Below are 20,324 nucleotides of genomic sequence, written 5' to 3'. Positions count from 1 at the left end.
CTTCAGTCAATGAGTGGGTTTAATTAAGCTGTCAAAAGGAGGTGTTCTTTAGTTTTTGTTATGGGTGTGAGAGTGAAAGGGAAAAATCCTCCTTTACCTTTGTGCTTTCTAGGCCACATAGGTAGTATTGTTTGAGAATGAAATCCTAGGCAGTGGTAGAACATAGATCCTAGACTGTCTTTGCATCATGTCACTATCACCTTCATATATTAACATAATTCCACACCAAGTTTAAAATAACTTAGAAAAAGTATTATAGTGAGTGATATAGGTGGACTGAGAAAATCATGATCTATTAGTCAAATCTGAGCAGAAAATCTGGAAGAAATTACAAATTAAATGATTTCTAAACTAGATCTTGAGAGTACACTTTCAATCCCCACAACTGAAGAGGGAAACTTTAATTCATTAAAATTTATTAGGCCTTTATTATGCCCAGGACTGTTTTATATAACAATGAAAATATTAAAAGACCAGTTAAGACAAGTTCTCAATCCCTCTTAGAGTTCATAATATTTTGGAGCTTAACATACAGTGGTAGAAGTGACTGTTTTGGGATTTGAAAGTTCTTATAAACTTTTATTGGTAAGAAGTCCATAGGGTTCAGTTGAATGTTACAAAGGCAGTTGAGTCAGGTCAGCAAACATTTACTAAGTCTCTACTATTGACCAAGCACTTACTAAATACTTGGGATACAACAAAAGGCTCTTGAAAAGCCCTCTTATCAAGGTTTTGCAGTCTAATAATGGAGTTCAACAAGCAAACAGTCATGAACAGGATAAATGAAACATATTCAATAGAAGGAAGGAACTAGTATTAAGTGGGATGATTACAGAAAGTGGAATTTTAGCTGGCAATTGAAGTTAGCAGTTGGGGAAGCAGATAATTTCAAGCATAGGAGTCATCCAGTGAAGTTGCAGTCAAAAGATGAAGTATTTTTTGTGAAGAACAACAATGAGACCAGTATCATTGGATTAGAAAGCAATTTGAGAAATAAGATATAAGAAGACTAGAAAGGGAGGAGGCTAGATTTTGCAGAGCTTTAGATGCCAAAGAATTTTATTTTTGAGCCTGGGAAAGTTGTAGACACTGGAATTAATTTATGGGTGTAGGGAAGGAGAAATAACATAGAACTGCCCTTTGAGAGATCAGTTTGATAGCTGAGACAGGAAGTTCAACCTGAAGTTTATTTCACTAGTCCATGTGTGAGAGATGAGGACATATACCTCATGGTGCCCACAAATTGGGACCAGTTGCCTTCCTCAACTTTGGCACTAGACCCTGAATACAGGGAGAGATAGTTTTTTATACAATAAAAACAATTAATTAAATAAGACCAATCAATTAAAAGAAAATCGATCAGAATGCAACATTAGGTAATCTGGTTTCCCATTTGGAGAAACATCAGTAACTTTCTGGGTTTAGAGGGAGAATCAGTGGGTACCATTCCCTGAAATCAGGAAAAGATATATCCCACTCCCCCACCCCCTCTAATTGTCTGTAAACAATCAAAGGAACATGGAAACAATAGCTTATTAATCAATATGGAGCCACTTTTCAGATGAGAGGTATGGGTTTCTTGAGATGTACAATTGTGAGATAACTGTATACATCATTCTTAGACTCTGCCTGGGTTTCAGCTTCCTAGACACAAAGGGCAAGGTTCAAACATTTCAATAAAGTGTTCTCCCAATTTCCACAATTCATTAAAGTTTTCTGGTAGAAGAGAAATTTAACTAGACCCATAATTCAAACAAAAGTGAACTGAACTAGCTCCCTAATTTAGTCAAACGGTGGAGTCAGTGAAGTTCAATCAGTTTCCATCATTACATCTCCAATCCCCTCCATTCTCTCACTTAGAAAGGGGGAGGAGAGACAAAAGATGATGAATTTAATTTTGGCCATGTTAACTTTAAGATATCTATAGATTATCTATTTGAGATGTCCAATAGGCATTTGGAGTTCTGGAAGTTAGGAGAGAGGTTAAAGCTGAATAAGGAGATCTAAGAATCATCAGAAATGATGGAATCCAATGACACTAGCCTCCTTGTTGTTCTTCACCTTAAATACTCCATCTTTTAACTGAATTTTCACTAGATGATATGATTCCTATGCTTGGAATCATAGAAATGATAATTAAATTCCTGGAATCCAATGATATCATCAAACAAAATGATATGAAGGGAGAAGAGCACCTAGAACAGATGTTTGGAACACATTCATGCTTAGCAAATGTGAATTATATAAAGGCCCAGCATTAGAGCCTCAGAAGAAGTGACCAGACAACCAGGAAGGTAGGAAGAGAACCAGGATTGAGTATTGTCATTGAACAAGGAAAAGAGAGTGACTGACAATGTCAGAGTCTGCAGAAGAGATCAAGAAAGAAAATAGAAACACTCACATTTGGGGAATTAAAAGATGGTTCCTTCCTTGGAACTCAGTTGTGTCATATTTGTATTTCTCAATACATTTGTCATATTTTGATTTTTTATCAAATTCACTTTCATATGTTGTACTTCACTTATTTAATACTAAGCCCTTTGACGATTGAGAGAATGTGATATAAGAAATGTAAATAGCATTGGAGTTGAAGTACAGTGTAAGCTTCAACAAGTCATTTACTTTCTCCATGGCTCATTTCCATCTGTAAAATGGGGAAAATTATAATTTTACAACTTACTTTTCAGCAGTGTTTTAAGTTTCATATAAATTAATCAACAAAAAAAGTGATACAGTAGATGAAACATTGGGCCTTGAGACTGATAAGCTTTAGTTCAAATTCAGTCTCAGATGCTTCATGATCCTGGATAAATGCAAGGGAAAGCCCAAATGGGGTCACAAAGGGTCAGACACAGCTGAGATGACTGAGGTGAATGGAGCTGGTTTGCCAGGCACTTTGTGAAGCACTAGAGTTAAAGAAAAATAAAATATATCCTGCTCTTGAGAAGTTTGCGTTCTGTCATGCTTTGTAAACTAAAAAAAGTTATATAAATTTTAGCTACTACTACTACTAATAATAATAATATTTATATTTACTGTCATGACAGAGGGGAAAACAGGTTGAGGGAAGTGCTATAAGTCCAGGTTTGAGTTAACAACAGCATGGCGATGCAATTAGAGAGATGAGCCAAACCAAACAGGACTGCAGAAGGTTGAGTGGAAATGGACTGTTTACTTATTGTATTTAATAGAGATTGACTCTTGAAATATTTAAGGTTTGCTTGAAAATAATACATAATTCATGGTTATTTGCATTAAAAACTCATAAGATGAAAATTCGTTTTCTGAACATTCTACTGATCCTCAGGATGCTTCTTTTATATTAAAATTTTTATCATAAAAGTTAAGAATTTATTTTTTAAAAGTTTATTTAAAAAGTTTGAAACTTTATGATTGGAAAATTTGTAAAGAAAATTAACTTCCTTTCACAGAATTCCCCTTTAGGGAAATCAAACAAGTAAATTTTTAGTTTAATTTCACTATTCTGTAGTTTTTCTGGTGGTATCTTTTTGTTCTGATTTGTGGTTTCAGTCACATAGGCGACTCTCACAGAGGAAACTCCCTTGCCCAATACAAATGGGCAGCTTTTCTGCAACTGTTCATATAAGAGTTATCTGAGACACTGAGAGGTTAACTGCCTGCCCAGGGACACACAGCCAGGTTATGTTAAATGTGGGATTTGAACCCAAATCTTATTTCCAAGACTAGCTTTTTAGCCATTTATATCATGTTGCTTTTAAATCCCCAGATTCATTTATTTTATTGAAAAATTTGATAAAATCTCACTCTATATTTAATAGTGGAAGGAGTCTGGAACTTGATTTGAATATAAGCTCCATTAATTAATATTGTGCTGTCTTCCATCTTTCACCTCTCTGAACTTCAGTTTTCTTTTTCTAATCCAAATCGTTCTGGCCTTCCTTCCATTACCCATCTCCACGTCTTTGATGCATGGTAGCCTGTATCCCTTGACTGTTATCTTTTCCAGGACACTTCTCCCAATTCCTGTAGCTGCTAGTGCCCTTACCCTAGTTACCTTGTACCAATTTTGTCCTTTCAAAAGAATATGTTTCTAGAAAGCAGGGGTTGTTTGACATTTGATTTGTTGTCTTAGTGCCTAGCAGAGTGCCTGGCAAATAAGGATATATTAAATGTATTTTGAATGTCAGAATGATTGAACCAAACTGTTATGTTACTAAGAGTAGATTGTAGTTTTTTTAATTGACTATTAATTGGATCAGCTCTAAAAGATACTTTATAAATAGCTCTTTCATTTCCCTTCTTTAGGGCATTAAAACTCAGTAGTAAAACTGCCACACTATGAAACAAAGTGAGATAATGTCTTATAAAGTATTTTGCAGAATTTGAGGTATTTAAATGTGAGTTATTATTATTATTATTACTTTCTTTTTTATTAGCAGGGGTGAGATGATCTTGTTGGGAGAGCACCTGGTAAATTTTTAAATTCCTGTATTTCCTCATGCTGGGTGTTTATGTGTCTTCTTACTTAGGAACAGATGGTGGTAGTTTTTCTTGCCAAATTTTATACAGAATAGGGATATTGGCTCTATTGCTTGACCCCCAAGTCACAATTTTTGGAAAGAAAGTTTTGATAACGTTGCCTAATATAAAGAATTTCTCCTTTTGGGATTAAACTTCATTTCAATTAAGCAACTTAGATGCCTCTGGCATTACATTCTGGGCAATCCTGTCTCATCAAATGGTGTGGATAAAGCATCAGATTGGAAACTAAGGGAATTTAAAAGGCTATGTGATTCAGTCATTGCCCCCTCCCGAAATAGAATGACTACAATATGTTGTTTTATTCTTCCTGAGAAATGTACATATGGCTGCCTTTTATATTTGAAGATGACCCTGTTGGGGACGCTATTGCTTGTGTAAATGAATGTGAGTGGAAATACTGACACATGAATTGCTATCATTTTATGAAGCCCTGGGATTACAATGATACCTTAGGACCTCCTAGAAGATATCTCACCCTCATCTTTTAATTCAAGCCACTATTAATAGATTTTATTCATTCATTAAAATAATAAGGATTTATTAAGCACCTACTAATGTCTAGACAGCAGGTAACAAAGTCTTTGCCTTCAGGCAGTTTATAATCTTTTGGGGAAAATATCTTTGTGAACAGCAATAAATAGAAATATAGTCACTTCTGGGAATTCAGTTGTTGTTAAAGCTATGTGTATATACTTACACATATATTCTCTTTCTCTCACTCCTTTTCTCCTTCAATCTCTCCATATATATGTATGCACATATGTATATATGCATATATACAGATATAAACCTATATTTGAATATAATTTTTCCATTGTAATTATATTTATATATATTTTAATACATTTTATAAATATTCTACAAAGAGGTTCATAAGCTTTACTTCATTGCCATACAATTTCATGTCACATAAAATGTTAAGAGGAAATCTTATTCATATGCCTGCCTCATGTACATATATCTGGAGCATATGCAAAAATGCACAGGAAAGCCCACAATAGAAATGAGTTCTCTGTCTTATTGATGTGATTTTTTTGAACCATGCTAGATAATACAGTTAGGAGACATGTCCTGCATTTTAGGGAGGATATTAAATTGGGAACTGTCCAGAGGAGGGCAATAAGAATGGTGAAAGGATTGGAGGACAAGCCATGGTCAGGATCAACTGACAAAATACTGAAACTTGACGTGTAGATCTTATTTGAAGTTATAGAATTACTGACTATGAAAGACAGCCTGGTTTAGTAGAGCAAGCACTACATGTGGAATTGGAAATCTGGGTTCAATTTGTGACTCTGCTATTTGCCATCTGTGATGATTTCCCTCTTTAGGGAATTTTATAATTTTTTCTGATTAGCCTAATTCAATAATTTTTAAGTTCTTATGGTTAAGAGTTTTATTTTGGGGGGGCGGATGAAATTTGGGCATATTTTCTTTTTTTACCTCAGTAAAAGAAAACTAATCCATGCCTTTCATGTACATAAATATGTATGAATTTGTGGTGTATATGTATATATATGCAAATATATGAATGCATATATGTATTTATATATGCACATATGCATGTATATATAGTCATTTCTTTACTCAGGAGTAATTTTTTTTATTAACTACTTAGTTTTCTCCTCAGCCAAATTAAATAAGCTGCATTTTTTTTTGCAAGGCAAGTGGGGTTAAGTGGCTTGCCCAAGGCCACACAGCTAGGTAATTATTAAGTGTCTGAGACCGGATTTGAACCCAGGTACTCCTGACTCCAGGGCCGGTGCTTTATCCACTGCACCACCTAGCCAATAAGCTCCATTTCTATAAAATCCTTTACTTTCCTGAGTCTCCTTTGGTAAGTTTTTAATCACTTTGATTTTTTTCTACCATAGAAAAAGAGTTTTTATTGGTGACATCCTTCGATCTAATTATTAATGCTTTTTGGTATTAATAGAAGTTTGATATCTTAAGGTTTCTGTCTGATGCATTGAAGCTCATTCTTCCCTCACTAGATTTTCCATAATAATAAATGTTTGTTGAATTGATTTTTTTTGACCAGTGCTACCACATAGTACCTGATATTGATAGATAGGCCTAATGAATAGCATAAACATTCCAAGTCAAATCAATAAACATTTATTAAGTACCTACTATATGCTATGTTCTGCCAAATATTATAAATATGTATAATGAATGATACAGGTATATATAAATCTGAAATGCTCCAATAAATGTTTTTATCCAAGTTATACATTTATTTCTATATTTACAAATACAGAACTAACTATATGTAACAAAATAAAATTAATTTTGGTATTGTCTTCTTTTTGAAAATAGATAATGCCTGGGGTTCTCAAAAGTTATATCAGATGCCCAGCATCACTCAGTTATGTATGTGTTGCAAGACTTGAAACCAGGTGTCCTTGACTCATCGATTCTATCCAGTATTCCATACTACCACTCTTAGTTATCCTTGATAAATACCACATAGAAAATAAAAGATTTTTAACATAATGGGAAAATTTGTAAATACTTAATGGCTTATGTAAAAACTAAACTTAATTGATTTTTGTGAATTTTAATCCCCTTAATGACATGTCCTAGGCTTAATCTCAACCCTATTCTATGAATACAATAAACTTTTTTATTTAGTCATTCTCCTCAATTCTTCTGTCTCTAATTATATAGCCAGCACTAATCTCTCTCCAAGAGTCATTCCACATCACCGACTTAAGCTCAAAATGGAACTCATTTTACATATATAAAAATCCATCCATCCTCCAAATTTCCCATTTTTTTGAGGGCCCACTATCCTTCAGTTTACCCTGGCTCAAAACCACAGAATCATTTTTGACTTTTCCCTAATCCCTCACTGCCATATCCAATTAGTTAACAAGTCTTGCAGATTTTATTCTATCAAATCTCATATATTCATCCTCTTATCTATACTCATGTTGCTACCTTTGTTTCAAACCTTTATCTTCACTATGACAAAAGGTTCCTATTTGATCTCACTTCCTCTAGTATCTCCCCTTTCCAATCAATTCCACACCCTGATGCCAAATTGATATTCCTGAGGCGGCTAGGTGGCATAGTGGATAAAGCACCGGCCCTGGAGTCAGGAGTACCTGGGTTCAAATCCGGTCTCAGACACTTAATAATTACCTGGCTGTGTGGCCTTGGGCAAGCCACTTAACCCCATTTGCCTTGCAAAAACCTAAAAAAAGTTGAAAACAAATTGATATTCCTGAGACAGTTATGACCATCTTACCCCTTACACATGTATCTTCAGTAGGGTTTCTAAAATAAAATAAAAATCCTTAGGCTTATTATTTTGAATTCTTCATTATCAATCTCCCACACATCATTCCAGTATAATATAGAACACATGGGAGTTTACTTTCCAAGACAAAGACAGGAACTCTAGATCAACAGTTGAATCTTATTGAATCCCTTATGATTTCTCTTTGTTGTTTAACTCTCTTGAATCTTTAATTAAAAGTCAAATTTTCTATTCACCTCTGCTCTTTTCATCAAGAATACTTGAAAATCCTCTGTTTCATTAAATATCCATTTTTTTCTCCTGAAGGATTATATTAGGTATTGCTGGATAGCTTATTCTTGGTTATAATCCTAGATGCTTTACCCTCTAGAATTTCACATGTTAAGCCCCCTGATCCATTTATATAGAAACCTCTAAATCTTGCATTTTCCTTAATATGGCTGAATGATGATTGAATTTGTTCTTTCTGGCAGTATTTCTCCTTGACCTGGGAACTCTGGAATTTGACTATAATATTCCTGTGGGGTTTTTTTTCTTATAGGATCTCTGGAAAGAGGTGATCAGTGAAATTTTTTTGATTCTATTTTATCCTCTACTTCTAGGATATCATGGCAGATTTCCTTGATAATTTTTTTTTGTTCAGGCTATTTTTTTAATCATAGTTTTCAAGGAATCTTAAATTATCTCTCATAGATCTATTTTCCAGGTCAATTGTTTTTCTAATGAGATAGTTCACATTTGTTTCTTCTTTTTTATTCTTTTTGGTTTTCTTGTATATTTTTCTTAATGTTTCAATGGAGTCATTGGCTTTTAACTTCTACTTATTTTCTTCAGTATTTTTATGCCTTCTTTACCGAACTGTTGACTCCTTTTTATGACTTTCTTACATCACTCTCATTTCTTTTCTCAGTTTTCCCTCTATTTCTCTTATTTGATTTCTAAAATACTTTTTTGAGCTTTTCCAGGAATTCTTTGGAAGCCTGAGATCAATTCACTTTTTTTTTGAGGCTCTGATTTTGGTGTCTTCTGAGTTTGTGTCTTGGTCTTCCCTGTCCCTATAGTAACTTTCTATGGTCAGGTTTTTGTATTGTTGATATTTGCTCATTTCTATTTCCTGACTTTTAACTTTATGTTAAAAATCAGACTCTACTCCCAGGGTGGAGGGGGCATTGTCACAAGCTAAAGTTTTTTGTGTGTATGTGCTGTGGTTTTTAGGGCTATTTCTGGGGGTCTGTAAGTTTTCAGTTTTTTCATGGTGGTATAATCAGTGCCCTCCTGGCATGTGTTCTGGTCTGTGAATGCTCTTCTATCATGAAATTGTGACTAGGTTCTCTCCTGCTATTGCTCCTTCTCACCTGGTTCTACAACCCCAAACTGTGAATGGGCAATGCAACAGAGTCCTACTGTAATCTCCTTCTAATTAGTTGTCTGATTATTTTATTATCTGTTGGGGGTGACTTTTTCAGTCACCCCCAAGGTTTCCTGCAGGACTGTGTTGCCCTAGTGAGACATGTTTCTTGCCAACCTTCTAAGTTACCTTGGCCTGGAAAATAGTTTCACCTTAACCTTTTATTGGTTCTGCCACTGCAAAATTACTTTTAAAGTTGTTTGGAGGGGAATTTGGAAGAATTCAGTCACTCTGCTGTCTTGGCGCTACCACCCTTCTACTCCTGCCACTTTCGAAAGTAGAAACAAATTCCCAAAAGCTCATTGAGGAGAAGGAGGTTCCTCTGTGGGCATTTATTGTTCTACTTGACTATCTTGAAAGGTATGGCTAAAACTATGTTACATATCATAACCCTGATGGACTCACATCCTGGACCATCTCTAAGCAACTTGATTCAGATGCCTCCAGAAGAGAATGTGAGACTGGTGACTTAGCACAGTGCCCCCCTCACTCAAATTCAATTCTAATGCTTGTCATGGCATCACATCCCTGATATTATGATCATCTTCAAGAATGAAGGGCAAAGATCACATATTCATGTAGTAGGTCCATATTCATTCAAAGAATGACAAAATGGGGGGGGCAATAATACAGTTTAGTGACAGGTAATTAAATACTGGGAGATGGGTCCTATTATTATTTTCCCCCCTCTCCTTACAGATGAGAAAAATGAGGCAAATAAAGATTAAATGAGTAACCCAAGTTAGTAGGTTTTCTAGCCTTCTTGAATGATTCCGAATTCAGGGGACCTCAATTCATATACTGATACTGATACTTGGTACTTACGTTGTTGGACAAATTAACTTCGGCACAACTCACTTTCTTCATATATAAAATGATTTAGTTAGAATGAACTTCTAAGGTCTGTTACAATTCTAAATCTATCCTGCCTTTGATCCTTTCTAGTTGCATGATTCTAACAAGTCATTTAACCTATCTGAGTTTCTGTATCAGTAAAATAGGGGAATATTTTCTATAGGACCTACCACAGAGGTTTCTGTGAGGTATATATAAAATACTTATAATGCATATATATATATATATATATATATATATATATATATATATATATAAAGTCTGAAAGCCCATATTCGTTTCAGTTATTTTGCTGACTTTTCCCCTGCAACTTAATTGTCCTTGACCCCATGAAATTATTAATTTCATTTTCTCTCTCCTCAGCTCGCCTATGAAATACTTTTTTCTCTCTTCTCTACTTGTTTAATACCTGCTACAAAACCATTGTCTACTTTGCTGCTTCTTATAATATTAAGTATACTCCTTGAACTCAGAGGTATTTTGCTAATATAGATGATTAAGAGTTTAAATTACTAATGCTGACTTATTATAATATGATTTAATTATTATTTACCAAGCAGTATACAACAAAATACCCTCCAAGTTTCATTGTTTTAATGTTTTCCTTCAAGGGTGTTTGAACTTTATATTATATTCCAAAGTACACCTCATCAATTAAGGCATAAAAGTAAAGTAGTGATTTTTTTCCTACTGTAAACAGTCTTCTTAGGAAGAAAAGTAGCAACTCTCTTTTAAGTTTTCATTTTAAAAAATTAATTACATCACTTGATGTTGAATTGTATTTAAACACAAGAAAAATGTAGGGAAGACTATATGAAAATCTTCTACAGGTGTCAAAATTAGATAATGAAGCAGAGGGTATCATTTAAAAAAAAAAATCTTAGATAAACCATTCCCAATCTGAAATGTTGCATATAATAATAATCATTTCACAATCATACCAAGTAATTTTCCTACCACTGAGTAACTTTTTCATTTAATTCCTCATCAGAAAATCCTTTTTTTCAAGCTAACATTTAAACTGAAAGAGAAAAGGAATTGGAAATACATACACCTATAGTTTGGGGGTCAGATTTTGCTTCTAGGTCAATTTTTTTATTATAGTTGTGCCAAATGATCTTGGGTAGGTCATTTCTACTCTTTATTTCTCATTTTCTTATGTAAAATGAGAATGAGGTCAGCTAGGTGGCGCAGTGGATAGAGTACCGGCCCTGGAGTCAGGAGTACCTGAGTTCAATTCCGGCCTCAGACACTTAATAATTACCTAGCTATGTGGCCTTGGGCAAGCTACTTAACCCCATTTGCCTTGCAAAAAAAAATAAAAAAATAAAATAAAATAAAATAAAATGAGAATGATAAGCCTATCTGATGCCTATTGAGTTAAGAATCATATTTAATGAGCTACTTCATAAAAGTGATGTCTATTATCATCAGATCAAGAGAGCACTTATTCTAGCCTAGACTCAAATAGGTTTCTCCCCATCTTCATCTAAATGAATTAGTTAAATATCAAAATTGCACTTGTAGCTTGAAAGCTTATGAAACAATATGAATAATCATGGTTACTCAGATCTGTATCCCTGTCAAATCATCATACCTTTTTATATCAGATTTAGTACTTCAGCAAAGGCTTTATGTTACCTTTATAAGAATGCAAATCAAAATTGAAAAGGGAAGAATTGAATTTTAAATTTCACATGTATTTTCCAATAATCCTTAAAAATCTTCTAAGAATAAGAAAATGGAAGAAAATCTTCATGACTATGATATATATTCACATCTTTGCTTCAGGTAACTCCATTTCATATGTAAACACATAAGCACAAACAGATTGCTTTAGGTTTAAAATACTTCTTGGGGTAAAGTTTTCATTTTCTTTAGACATAGTTATAACCCTGGAGAATACAGAGATTTATATAAATCACATACTCTTGAACTTTTCCCTAGTTCTTAAAATCCAAATGTAAATGTACATAAAACAGAATGATCTGGTTAGAACATATGTCATAAAATCTCAGTAGAATGACTAGTGGTTTGTGATTCACCTTTTCCATTTTTTTTCATGGAATGAGTTTTTAAGGATACAGAAAAATTTGTATTTTTCTTTACATGTGTGCATAAAGTTTATGCATGTTCTCAAGAACAGTCTTAGGTCATGTTTCTATTTCATTTTTGGATTTTAGTTTTTTCATTCAATCTGACTTTGCTCTGTGCATTGTAAAATTTTTATTGAGATTTTCTAACTGCTTTTCCTGACAAAGATGAAAAATTTTCTCTTCATTAGAAATGTATTTTTCCATGTAAAATAGGACTATTATCTTTAATATTTCATTCAATTAGTAATTTATTCTCCCTGGGAACATTTTCTTTAAAATATGAAAACTAAATTATAGCACTGCTTTTCCCCAGTAGTAAAATTGACCTGTTATAACTATATTTTAAAAAATAAATGCAGAGAAGATTTGGGAAGCAATTCTTTTATTTTCCCAAGGTTCAGGAAGAAGCTAACTACCTGTATGATTATATAACTGAAGAATTTGATACAAAATCATCTTATTTCTCTTGCCATCTTTGCCATTATATTTTTTAAAAAATACAACCATAACTTTCATTTTAGATATCTTCAGCAGGTATCAGAGTTGAGAGGGCTGAATATATATATATATATGTGTGTGTGTGTGTGTGTGTGTGTGTGTGTGTGTGTGTAGATATATATATACATATATATATATGTATATGGGTGCCAGCACCTAAATTAATGAAAATGTGCCCTCAAAATCTCATTAAGTATATTGAATTAATAAAGTTCAATGTTTTAAAATTTCATTGATTGTTTATTCATATAATTGAGTATAGATTTAAAATAGCAAAGTTTCTCCTAATGGAGAACAATTTGCATGAATGTACAAGCATATTTAAAGTCAGTAACCCTTAATCGTTTAAAGTGATTACTTGAAAAAGATTCTTAATCCAGAGAAATGGAATGTTTCCTTCTTTCTTTCTCTCATCCCATCTCTTCTCTTCTTATTTTTCATCTCTCTCCTTTCCTTCCCTCTCCTCTTGGTCTCTTGGCTCTATCTCTCAGTTTTTGTTTCTTTCTGTCTCTATCTTTCTAACTCCCCTTTAGCCTCTCTATATTTCCTTCCCTCCCCATTCTTTCTCTCCCTCTCTTTGGTCTGTCTCTCCTCCTTTCTTTCACTTGCCCCCATCTTCCCCTAATTTCATTTGACTCTTTTTCCTTGGAGTGGTTCAGTTCTTCCCAAAGTTACTATGTTTAGTAATGCCATTCAATAGCATTTGGAAATGAGACTGGATTTTCCTAAAGCCTGAATCCCAATAGTTCATGTTGCTCATTTGCCTAGTTGTTTCCCCATTGAATAATTATTATATAGAAATATAAACTCTCCCAAATTGAAGAGCAAGATCGCCATTCCTTAGATTTTTTTCCATAAGTTGAACTCAAGAACAGATTAACTAAATTGATAAAGATAGACAAGGTAAGCTGCTCTTAGTTTAATTAACTTTCTATTAGAGTTTATTTCCATCCTCATTATTTTTACCCTGATAAAACCAAAAGAAAATGTATTTTTTCGCACCTCAGAATTATTTCTTGGATATCCGACTTGTTTTAAAGAAAGTGGTCATACATGTTTCTTCTCCTGGATGATAAAATTAGCTTTGTTTTAATTACATTACCTGGACGCTGATATCACCCTCTGGCTGTGCGTGTTCATAGATGAGCATATTCATATTTATGAGTCAGAGATATAGAGGCTGAGATAGACACAAAAAATGCAGAGAATTAGGGATAATAGGGAAGAAAAAGTAGGGTATGTGTCACAACTATATGATAACATATATAATTTATTATACAAACTATTTTTACTTTATATGTTTTCATTTGAAGAATTTGAAGTAATTTGAGGAGATGACTGTAACTCATATGTAGAGTGAGAAATCAGTCTTAAAGGAATCCCCTTCTGATGCAATGGCCATGTTTTGGGGACATCTCCTTCATCCACTTTGGATACTGCCAGGATATCAAACTCTGAAAATTGATTCCAGAGGAAGGTTCTGCTGCAGAAACTTGAGTTGAAAAAATGTTGTCCACTACTCCCACAGTGCCATCACTCATCTAATGGTTAAGCCTAACTCTAGTCAGAGGGTAGGAGACTGGTGGAGAAGGACTTAGGCAATTTCTCTTCCCCTGCCCTGTCTCATGGAGGGTATATGGCACCAGTATTACTGTGATGTTGCTGTCACCCACTGTGTATGACCCTTTGTAAAGATAAAGCAATTCAACATTAAGACCATGGGACAGCCAGCTCACAAAAGCCCCTGCTGTGACTTGTTCCACTTTCAGAAAACATTGCTTTCCCAAAATTAGAATTCTTGTTACACTGGAATGACAACTTTTGTTTTTAGCTTTCAGTATTTAAAAATAATAATAACAATTCTTCCATTCACTTAGTTCCACCTGCTGTGACCTAAAGAAAGTTCAAATGACTTTGCCTTACTCTTATTGCCCCCAGTTTCTCAGTGTCTCTCTGAGAAAACATAAAATTCTGTCATAACACAAGCACCCAGAATTTAATAATTAGCCATCACTCAACCTAAATTGCACCAGATATCACAGGCAGTGCCTTTCAAATACCTTTCTTTCCTTAAAATATCCATCAGTATGAAAAAAGGTTGTTGACTATTAGACTGTATTCCTCAAAAATAAAGGATGCCTAATTTTCACTTTCCCTCTCCCCTTACATTTCCTTGAATCCTGGAAACAAAGCAAAATATAAAAGTGATTCTCTTTTCAATGTCATTTTCTCAGGGGCAATGATTTTCTTTCTTCTTCCTTTTGAAAAAAGATCCTTTTTGTACCAGGGGAAATTACATTAATAGGTGATAAATATCAGTGAAAAGGAGAAAATCTTTCTTTTGTTGTTGTTGAGACAAAGGAGAACTAGCTTTCTCCACATTCAGTTTCAGGTAATTTTATGTATAAAATGTTTGCAACTCTTGTAGAAAATAACTGTCCCTTTCGGTGATTCTTACAAAGTGATAAAATTTATAGGAAAGAGATAGAGCCCTCAGTGACCTGTGTCCCAGTGTCAGCTTGTCAAGTCACTTAAGACAAATACAAAAGGGAGAAAATGGATTTGGGTCTCCAACTCCTTTTGATATAGGAGAGAAATGTTGCTTACACTGAACAAAACATCAGAAAGCTCAAAGCTCTGTGACCCTGCAACCTTTCTTTCTAGTCAATCGCATTTACTATTAATTGATCGATAATTATTGATCAATATATGTCTGTGTTCATTTAGCTTTTATAACCATTTTGCTCTTGCTATTTACAAAAGGTAGACCTCTTCCTCATGAATACCTCAGGTTCTGTTATATATAAAAGCCAGTGTTGAATAACTCCATGTGTACTGCCCAGAAGAGAAAGGTCAAAAGCCACAGTAATGAACAACTCCATAAAGCACTCCCTCTTCTGTTCCTCTTTAGAGAATGCAGTTCTTACTAGTGATAGCCAGAAAAAAATTGATTCATTTAGCACCAGCTGAACAACTAAGGTTTGGGGCTCTCCTTTCCCCTTGCCTTTTTTCCAAAATGAAAAAATAGGCCTTCAATTTGGGGTATATTAAGGCTGGCTCAACCTCACTAGAGGCTTTGTATGCTAGATGGCCATTTTCCATTTCCCAGACTACTGTGATTCTTTCCCTGCCTGCACAAAGAGGACATTGTATCTCTGAAGCTCTAGCTCAATCTTTATACTTTGGAGGGGTTTTTTTTGGGGGGGGGGTAGGAGGAGGATTCATTCTTGGCTTAAAAATTGGCAAAAAATGATGTCAATATCCATGGTAACAGCAGGACAAAAGAAGACTGATTTTCATATAAATTTTATCCATATCTCTACTTATTTTGGTGTAGGGCTAGCTCTAAAGTTAGAAAACATCATTTTGAATAAATGATAAGCTTGGATTTTTGTTTTCCCATTTTCAGAAAAACTTAGAGCTAAGGACTTTGATTCCTGTTACAAAGAAATATGAAATGTCAGAATACTCTTTTTGTATTTGGGTTACTTTTCCTTCTATATAATATCCTCCCTTTTTGCTGATAAGCTCAATTTTTTCTTTGTATTACATTTTGATGCATTATAATAATTTTAAATGTAAATATTTGAATCATCTAACAGATATTTTGAAATTTAGCTATCATTAATTTCATGATTTTTTGGTTAAATGATGCTGGGGCGGGGAGAGTGGGCAGAGGGGGATGCACTGGTTTAACTCTGGAAGACCTGAAACAATATCCCTATCACCCACTTCTTTTAGTCTCAGTTCATTATTTGTAAACTGGAAATAATAGCAATATCCCTATCACTCACTTCACTGAGGTTTATTGTTATGAAAACAATCCCAAACCATAAAGTGTATAAATGCAGTGATGATGATGATGATGATGATGATGATGATGATGATTTAAATGCAAAATTGCTATGTAATTAGGACTTTCTGGAACTCTTTCTTGTCCCTAAACAATTATACTTTATTTGTCATGTCTTCTACTTAAATTTCCACGTAGTTTGGTGATGCTAGCATTTCTTAACTGATTCTTTTATGAGAAATCTCAGTAACTCTTTTGTTGCTCTGTCATCTGGAATTAAATAAGACTTTATATAAAATGAATTAATTATAAAGTAATACTTTAGCCTGATTTTTATCATTTGCAAAATGGAGTTAATCATGCTCACATGTCATAGATTTGAAGTGAGAACAATCCATTGGAGCATTTTGGAGTTAGGAAACCCTTCATAGCACTCAATAAAAGTCTGTATTAATATATATTTATATATTTATATATCTTAACTGTTTCTGTTCAAAACAAACAGGCTTCTATATAACAAGTGATTTTACAGTCTTCTATTTGATTTTGAAGCTTTCCAAAGTTAAACCTATATCTATCTCAATTAGATCAGAAATCAAAAGTTAATTTTTTCATCTTGAAAAGAAATGATAAAATGTCTAGACAATGCCATTGGACATCTCCTTTGATACTAATGCTTCATAATGATATGTGATTGTCTGACTATTGACTTAATACCACAGTATGTTTTGTTTGTTTCTTTGTTTCTTTCTTTTTTTGCTTGTTAATCTGACTCAGTTTTTTCCTGAGGAGGATCAAAAACAATCGAAACATCCTATATTATTATGGGAACAAGATTCAAGGGCATTTCTAAAATGGCAGAGTTTTCTTCTCCTTGTTGTTAATACATATTTGGGATCACAGCTGTTCAAGCTGAACATGTGCTATACATGAGCTCTGACAAGGTCTTTGTACTTGGTTGTAAAATCAAGATGTTTTAACTCTCACAGGCAGATTTTTATGTGGTCAGAATCTCTAGGAAAATAATGTGAAGAATAACAAAAATGAGTTGCCTATGATTGCACCACAGGGAGGAAGGAAATGTTTGATCATCAATTCACAGCACATTTATAAATCTGCTAGGGGCAAAACTTTGTGTTAGGGTCCTATAGGCAATAGACAGTATATGAGACTGGCTTCCTCCTTTCAAGAAGTTTAAAATCTAATAAGAAAGATAAGAATCATCTGATTTATGAAACAGAATATGTGCCAAAAGACTATAAAGTAAGACCAAGAGGGCTTCAAAGAAGAGAAAGAGTTCATTAAAATCAGAGTTTAATAAAAAAAAAAGTTTTGTTTTCAAAACAATCAAATTTCACATTTAGGAACTATGGCTACAGTGGCATTTTCAGTTAAAATGTTTTCTAGTCAACTTCAGTTGCAGACTAACAACACAGTCATTTGGCTGGAGTAGAAAATCTTTGTATCCCAGATGAATTCTAGGAAAAACCTTAATCCCCTCTATTTCAAAATTAACAAGATGTTGTCAAAAATAGATTATCCTCCATCTTTCCCTTAATTCTCTTTTGTCTTGTCCTATCACTGGGACAAGAAAATGTCATACAGCCCATACAAAACTATTGAGAGAATATTGTTTCTAGAAAAGTTTCTTCATTTTTAAGCAAACTCATATGTGATCCCTCCACCTCCTTCAAGCTGGATCAAAAGAAATTTAGTGACATGATTTTATTTTTCATAGTTTTTTGTTAAAGATGATTCTTAATATGTATCATATTTGTAGACGTGCCTTCTCCCTACCTTCCTATCCAATTATACTATAAGGACCAGGTTCTTTGTCTTATCTATTTGTCTATTATCAATGCTGGCCAGAACTCATAATTAATGGATATTTATTTGATTTAGTAGAAACAGGTTAGGGTATCCTAGAAACTTGAGTTCTTTGTCTCAAGTACTAAACTAAACCGGTAGAAAAGATTTTGGGAAACAAATTTTAGAAAAGTTTCTTAACTTTTCTGCTTCTACATCTATAAAAGGAAGTTGAATTGGAGCGGCTAGGTGGCATAGTGGATAAAGCTCTGGAGTCAGGAGTACCTGAGTTCAAATCTGGTCTCAGACACTTAATAATTACCTAGCTGTGTGGCCTTGGGCAAGCCACTTAACCTCGTTTGCCTTACAAAAACCTTAAAAAAAAGGACGGTGAATTTATTGATTTTTCTAAGATCCCTTTTTGACCTAGATGAACCCTAAAAGTTCTAACTAGTGATAAATAACATTTTCCAATATTTGCCAAAATTTCTAGTAGCAAGCAATATTTAAACTAGAATTCAAATTTTGATTTCCCTCCATCACAATTCACAAATTTATGAATTCACAGTTACTATCCACGAAGATAGATAGAGGCAGCTAGGTGGCACAGTGGATAGAGCAGATTTTGAGTTCAATTCTGGCCTTAAACACTTAATAATTACCTAACTATGTGACCTTGGGCAAGTCACTTAACCCCATTGCCTTGCAAAACCAAAAAAAAAAGATAGGTAGATAGATAGTTATATATGTAAATAGTTACATATTTCATTAGTTTCCTGCAAAAAATCTAGATATAATTTATATGCTCTTTTTAAAAATTTGTGTATGTTATCTTTACTCCACCTCCTTTTAAAAATCAAGTTTAGAATAGTTCCTCCAAATATATAAGGGAACTAATCCTCCAAATATAAAAGACACCTAATCATTTTACAGATAAGGAAACAGGCACGAGAAAGTTAAGTCACTTTTCCAAGTTTATTTAGGTAGAAATTGGTAGGCAGGATTTGGACCTAAGTCGTCTAACCTAGAAACACTGTTTTTTCCTCCAAATCACTCTGGTGATGACCAGCTGATAGAAACAATGATATAATTGTTTAAGTTTAATTAATTTTATTATCCTTTAACTTTATTTACAATAAAAATGTATTGTATGGGTAGCCTTATTTTATTTTGACTCTGATCTTAGCTCTAATACTTACTAGCCATGTCAACTTTAGTTAAGTCTCATTTCATAGGCTGTAGTTTTCTCATCTTGAAAGTGAGATTAGATTAGTTAATGTCTTATTCCACTGTTCTTTAATTACAGTCTCTTTTGGGGAGGCAGCACAAAACAAATAGAGATGATTTGGTTTTGTGATTTTATAGAGCTTACATTTTTAAGATAAGGAAGGTCTTTAAATGAAGAATGACAGAAGGCTTCCAAAATCTCTTCAGTAGAACTATCTGAACTTATTGGTTAGTAGTATTGGACAAAAATCAAGAGGACTGGGTTCTAATCCTTGTTTTACTAATAATTCTGTTTGTAATCTTAAGTAAATCATTGATTTTGTTTCCTAATTTGTAAAATGTGGTTCCTCTTTTCAGTCTTTCTTGTATATAGCACTTAATCTCTTTATAATGGAAAAATATCTGCCCTAATGAATTAATGTGAAAAAAATACTTCAAAAATGTACTTTTTAAAAATTTACTAATTTTTTAAATTTAAATTGCTCCTCATTGGTGTAAGGAATTTGAGTGCAGAAACTCCCTTTGCAAATCCTGGTTGATACCTGATCTGTACCTTATAGTGTCAAACAGGTACCTGAAACTTTAAGTGACTAGCCCAGTTCAATGAAAGTTAGTTGTTAAATGTTATCACAGGACTACATTGACCACCATACCATACAAGAAAAATAAAGCATTTCTCCGTCTTACCCCATATCCACCCAACAAGACCTGCATTTTCTTCCTCATTTGATCCCTTTCAGATTTATTCCTTCCTTTCTGTCCTCATTGCCACTATTCGCTGCTTTTCACTCAGCCCCTCAACCCCTGGACTACTGTACCAACTGTCCAGCCAACCTCCCCAAGAGGATGATA

At 33.8% G+C, this 20,324-nt stretch overlaps 1 protein-coding gene across 4 annotated transcripts in view; it reads left to right on the top strand.

Moving 5' to 3' along the window:
• The window catches only part of PRKN (parkin RBR E3 ubiquitin protein ligase), a 2,033,074-nt gene that overhangs the window by 1,449,025 nt on the left and 563,725 nt on the right, over positions 1 to 20,324 (top strand). The gene's annotated exons all lie outside the window — the stretch shown is intronic.

This window comes from Macrotis lagotis, chromosome 5, assembly GCF_037893015.1.
Source record: "Macrotis lagotis isolate mMagLag1 chromosome 5, bilby.v1.9.chrom.fasta, whole genome shotgun sequence".
NCBI lineage: Eukaryota > Metazoa > Chordata > Mammalia > Peramelemorphia > Peramelidae > Macrotis > Macrotis lagotis.
This window is presented reverse-complemented; position numbering and strand designations above follow the sequence as displayed.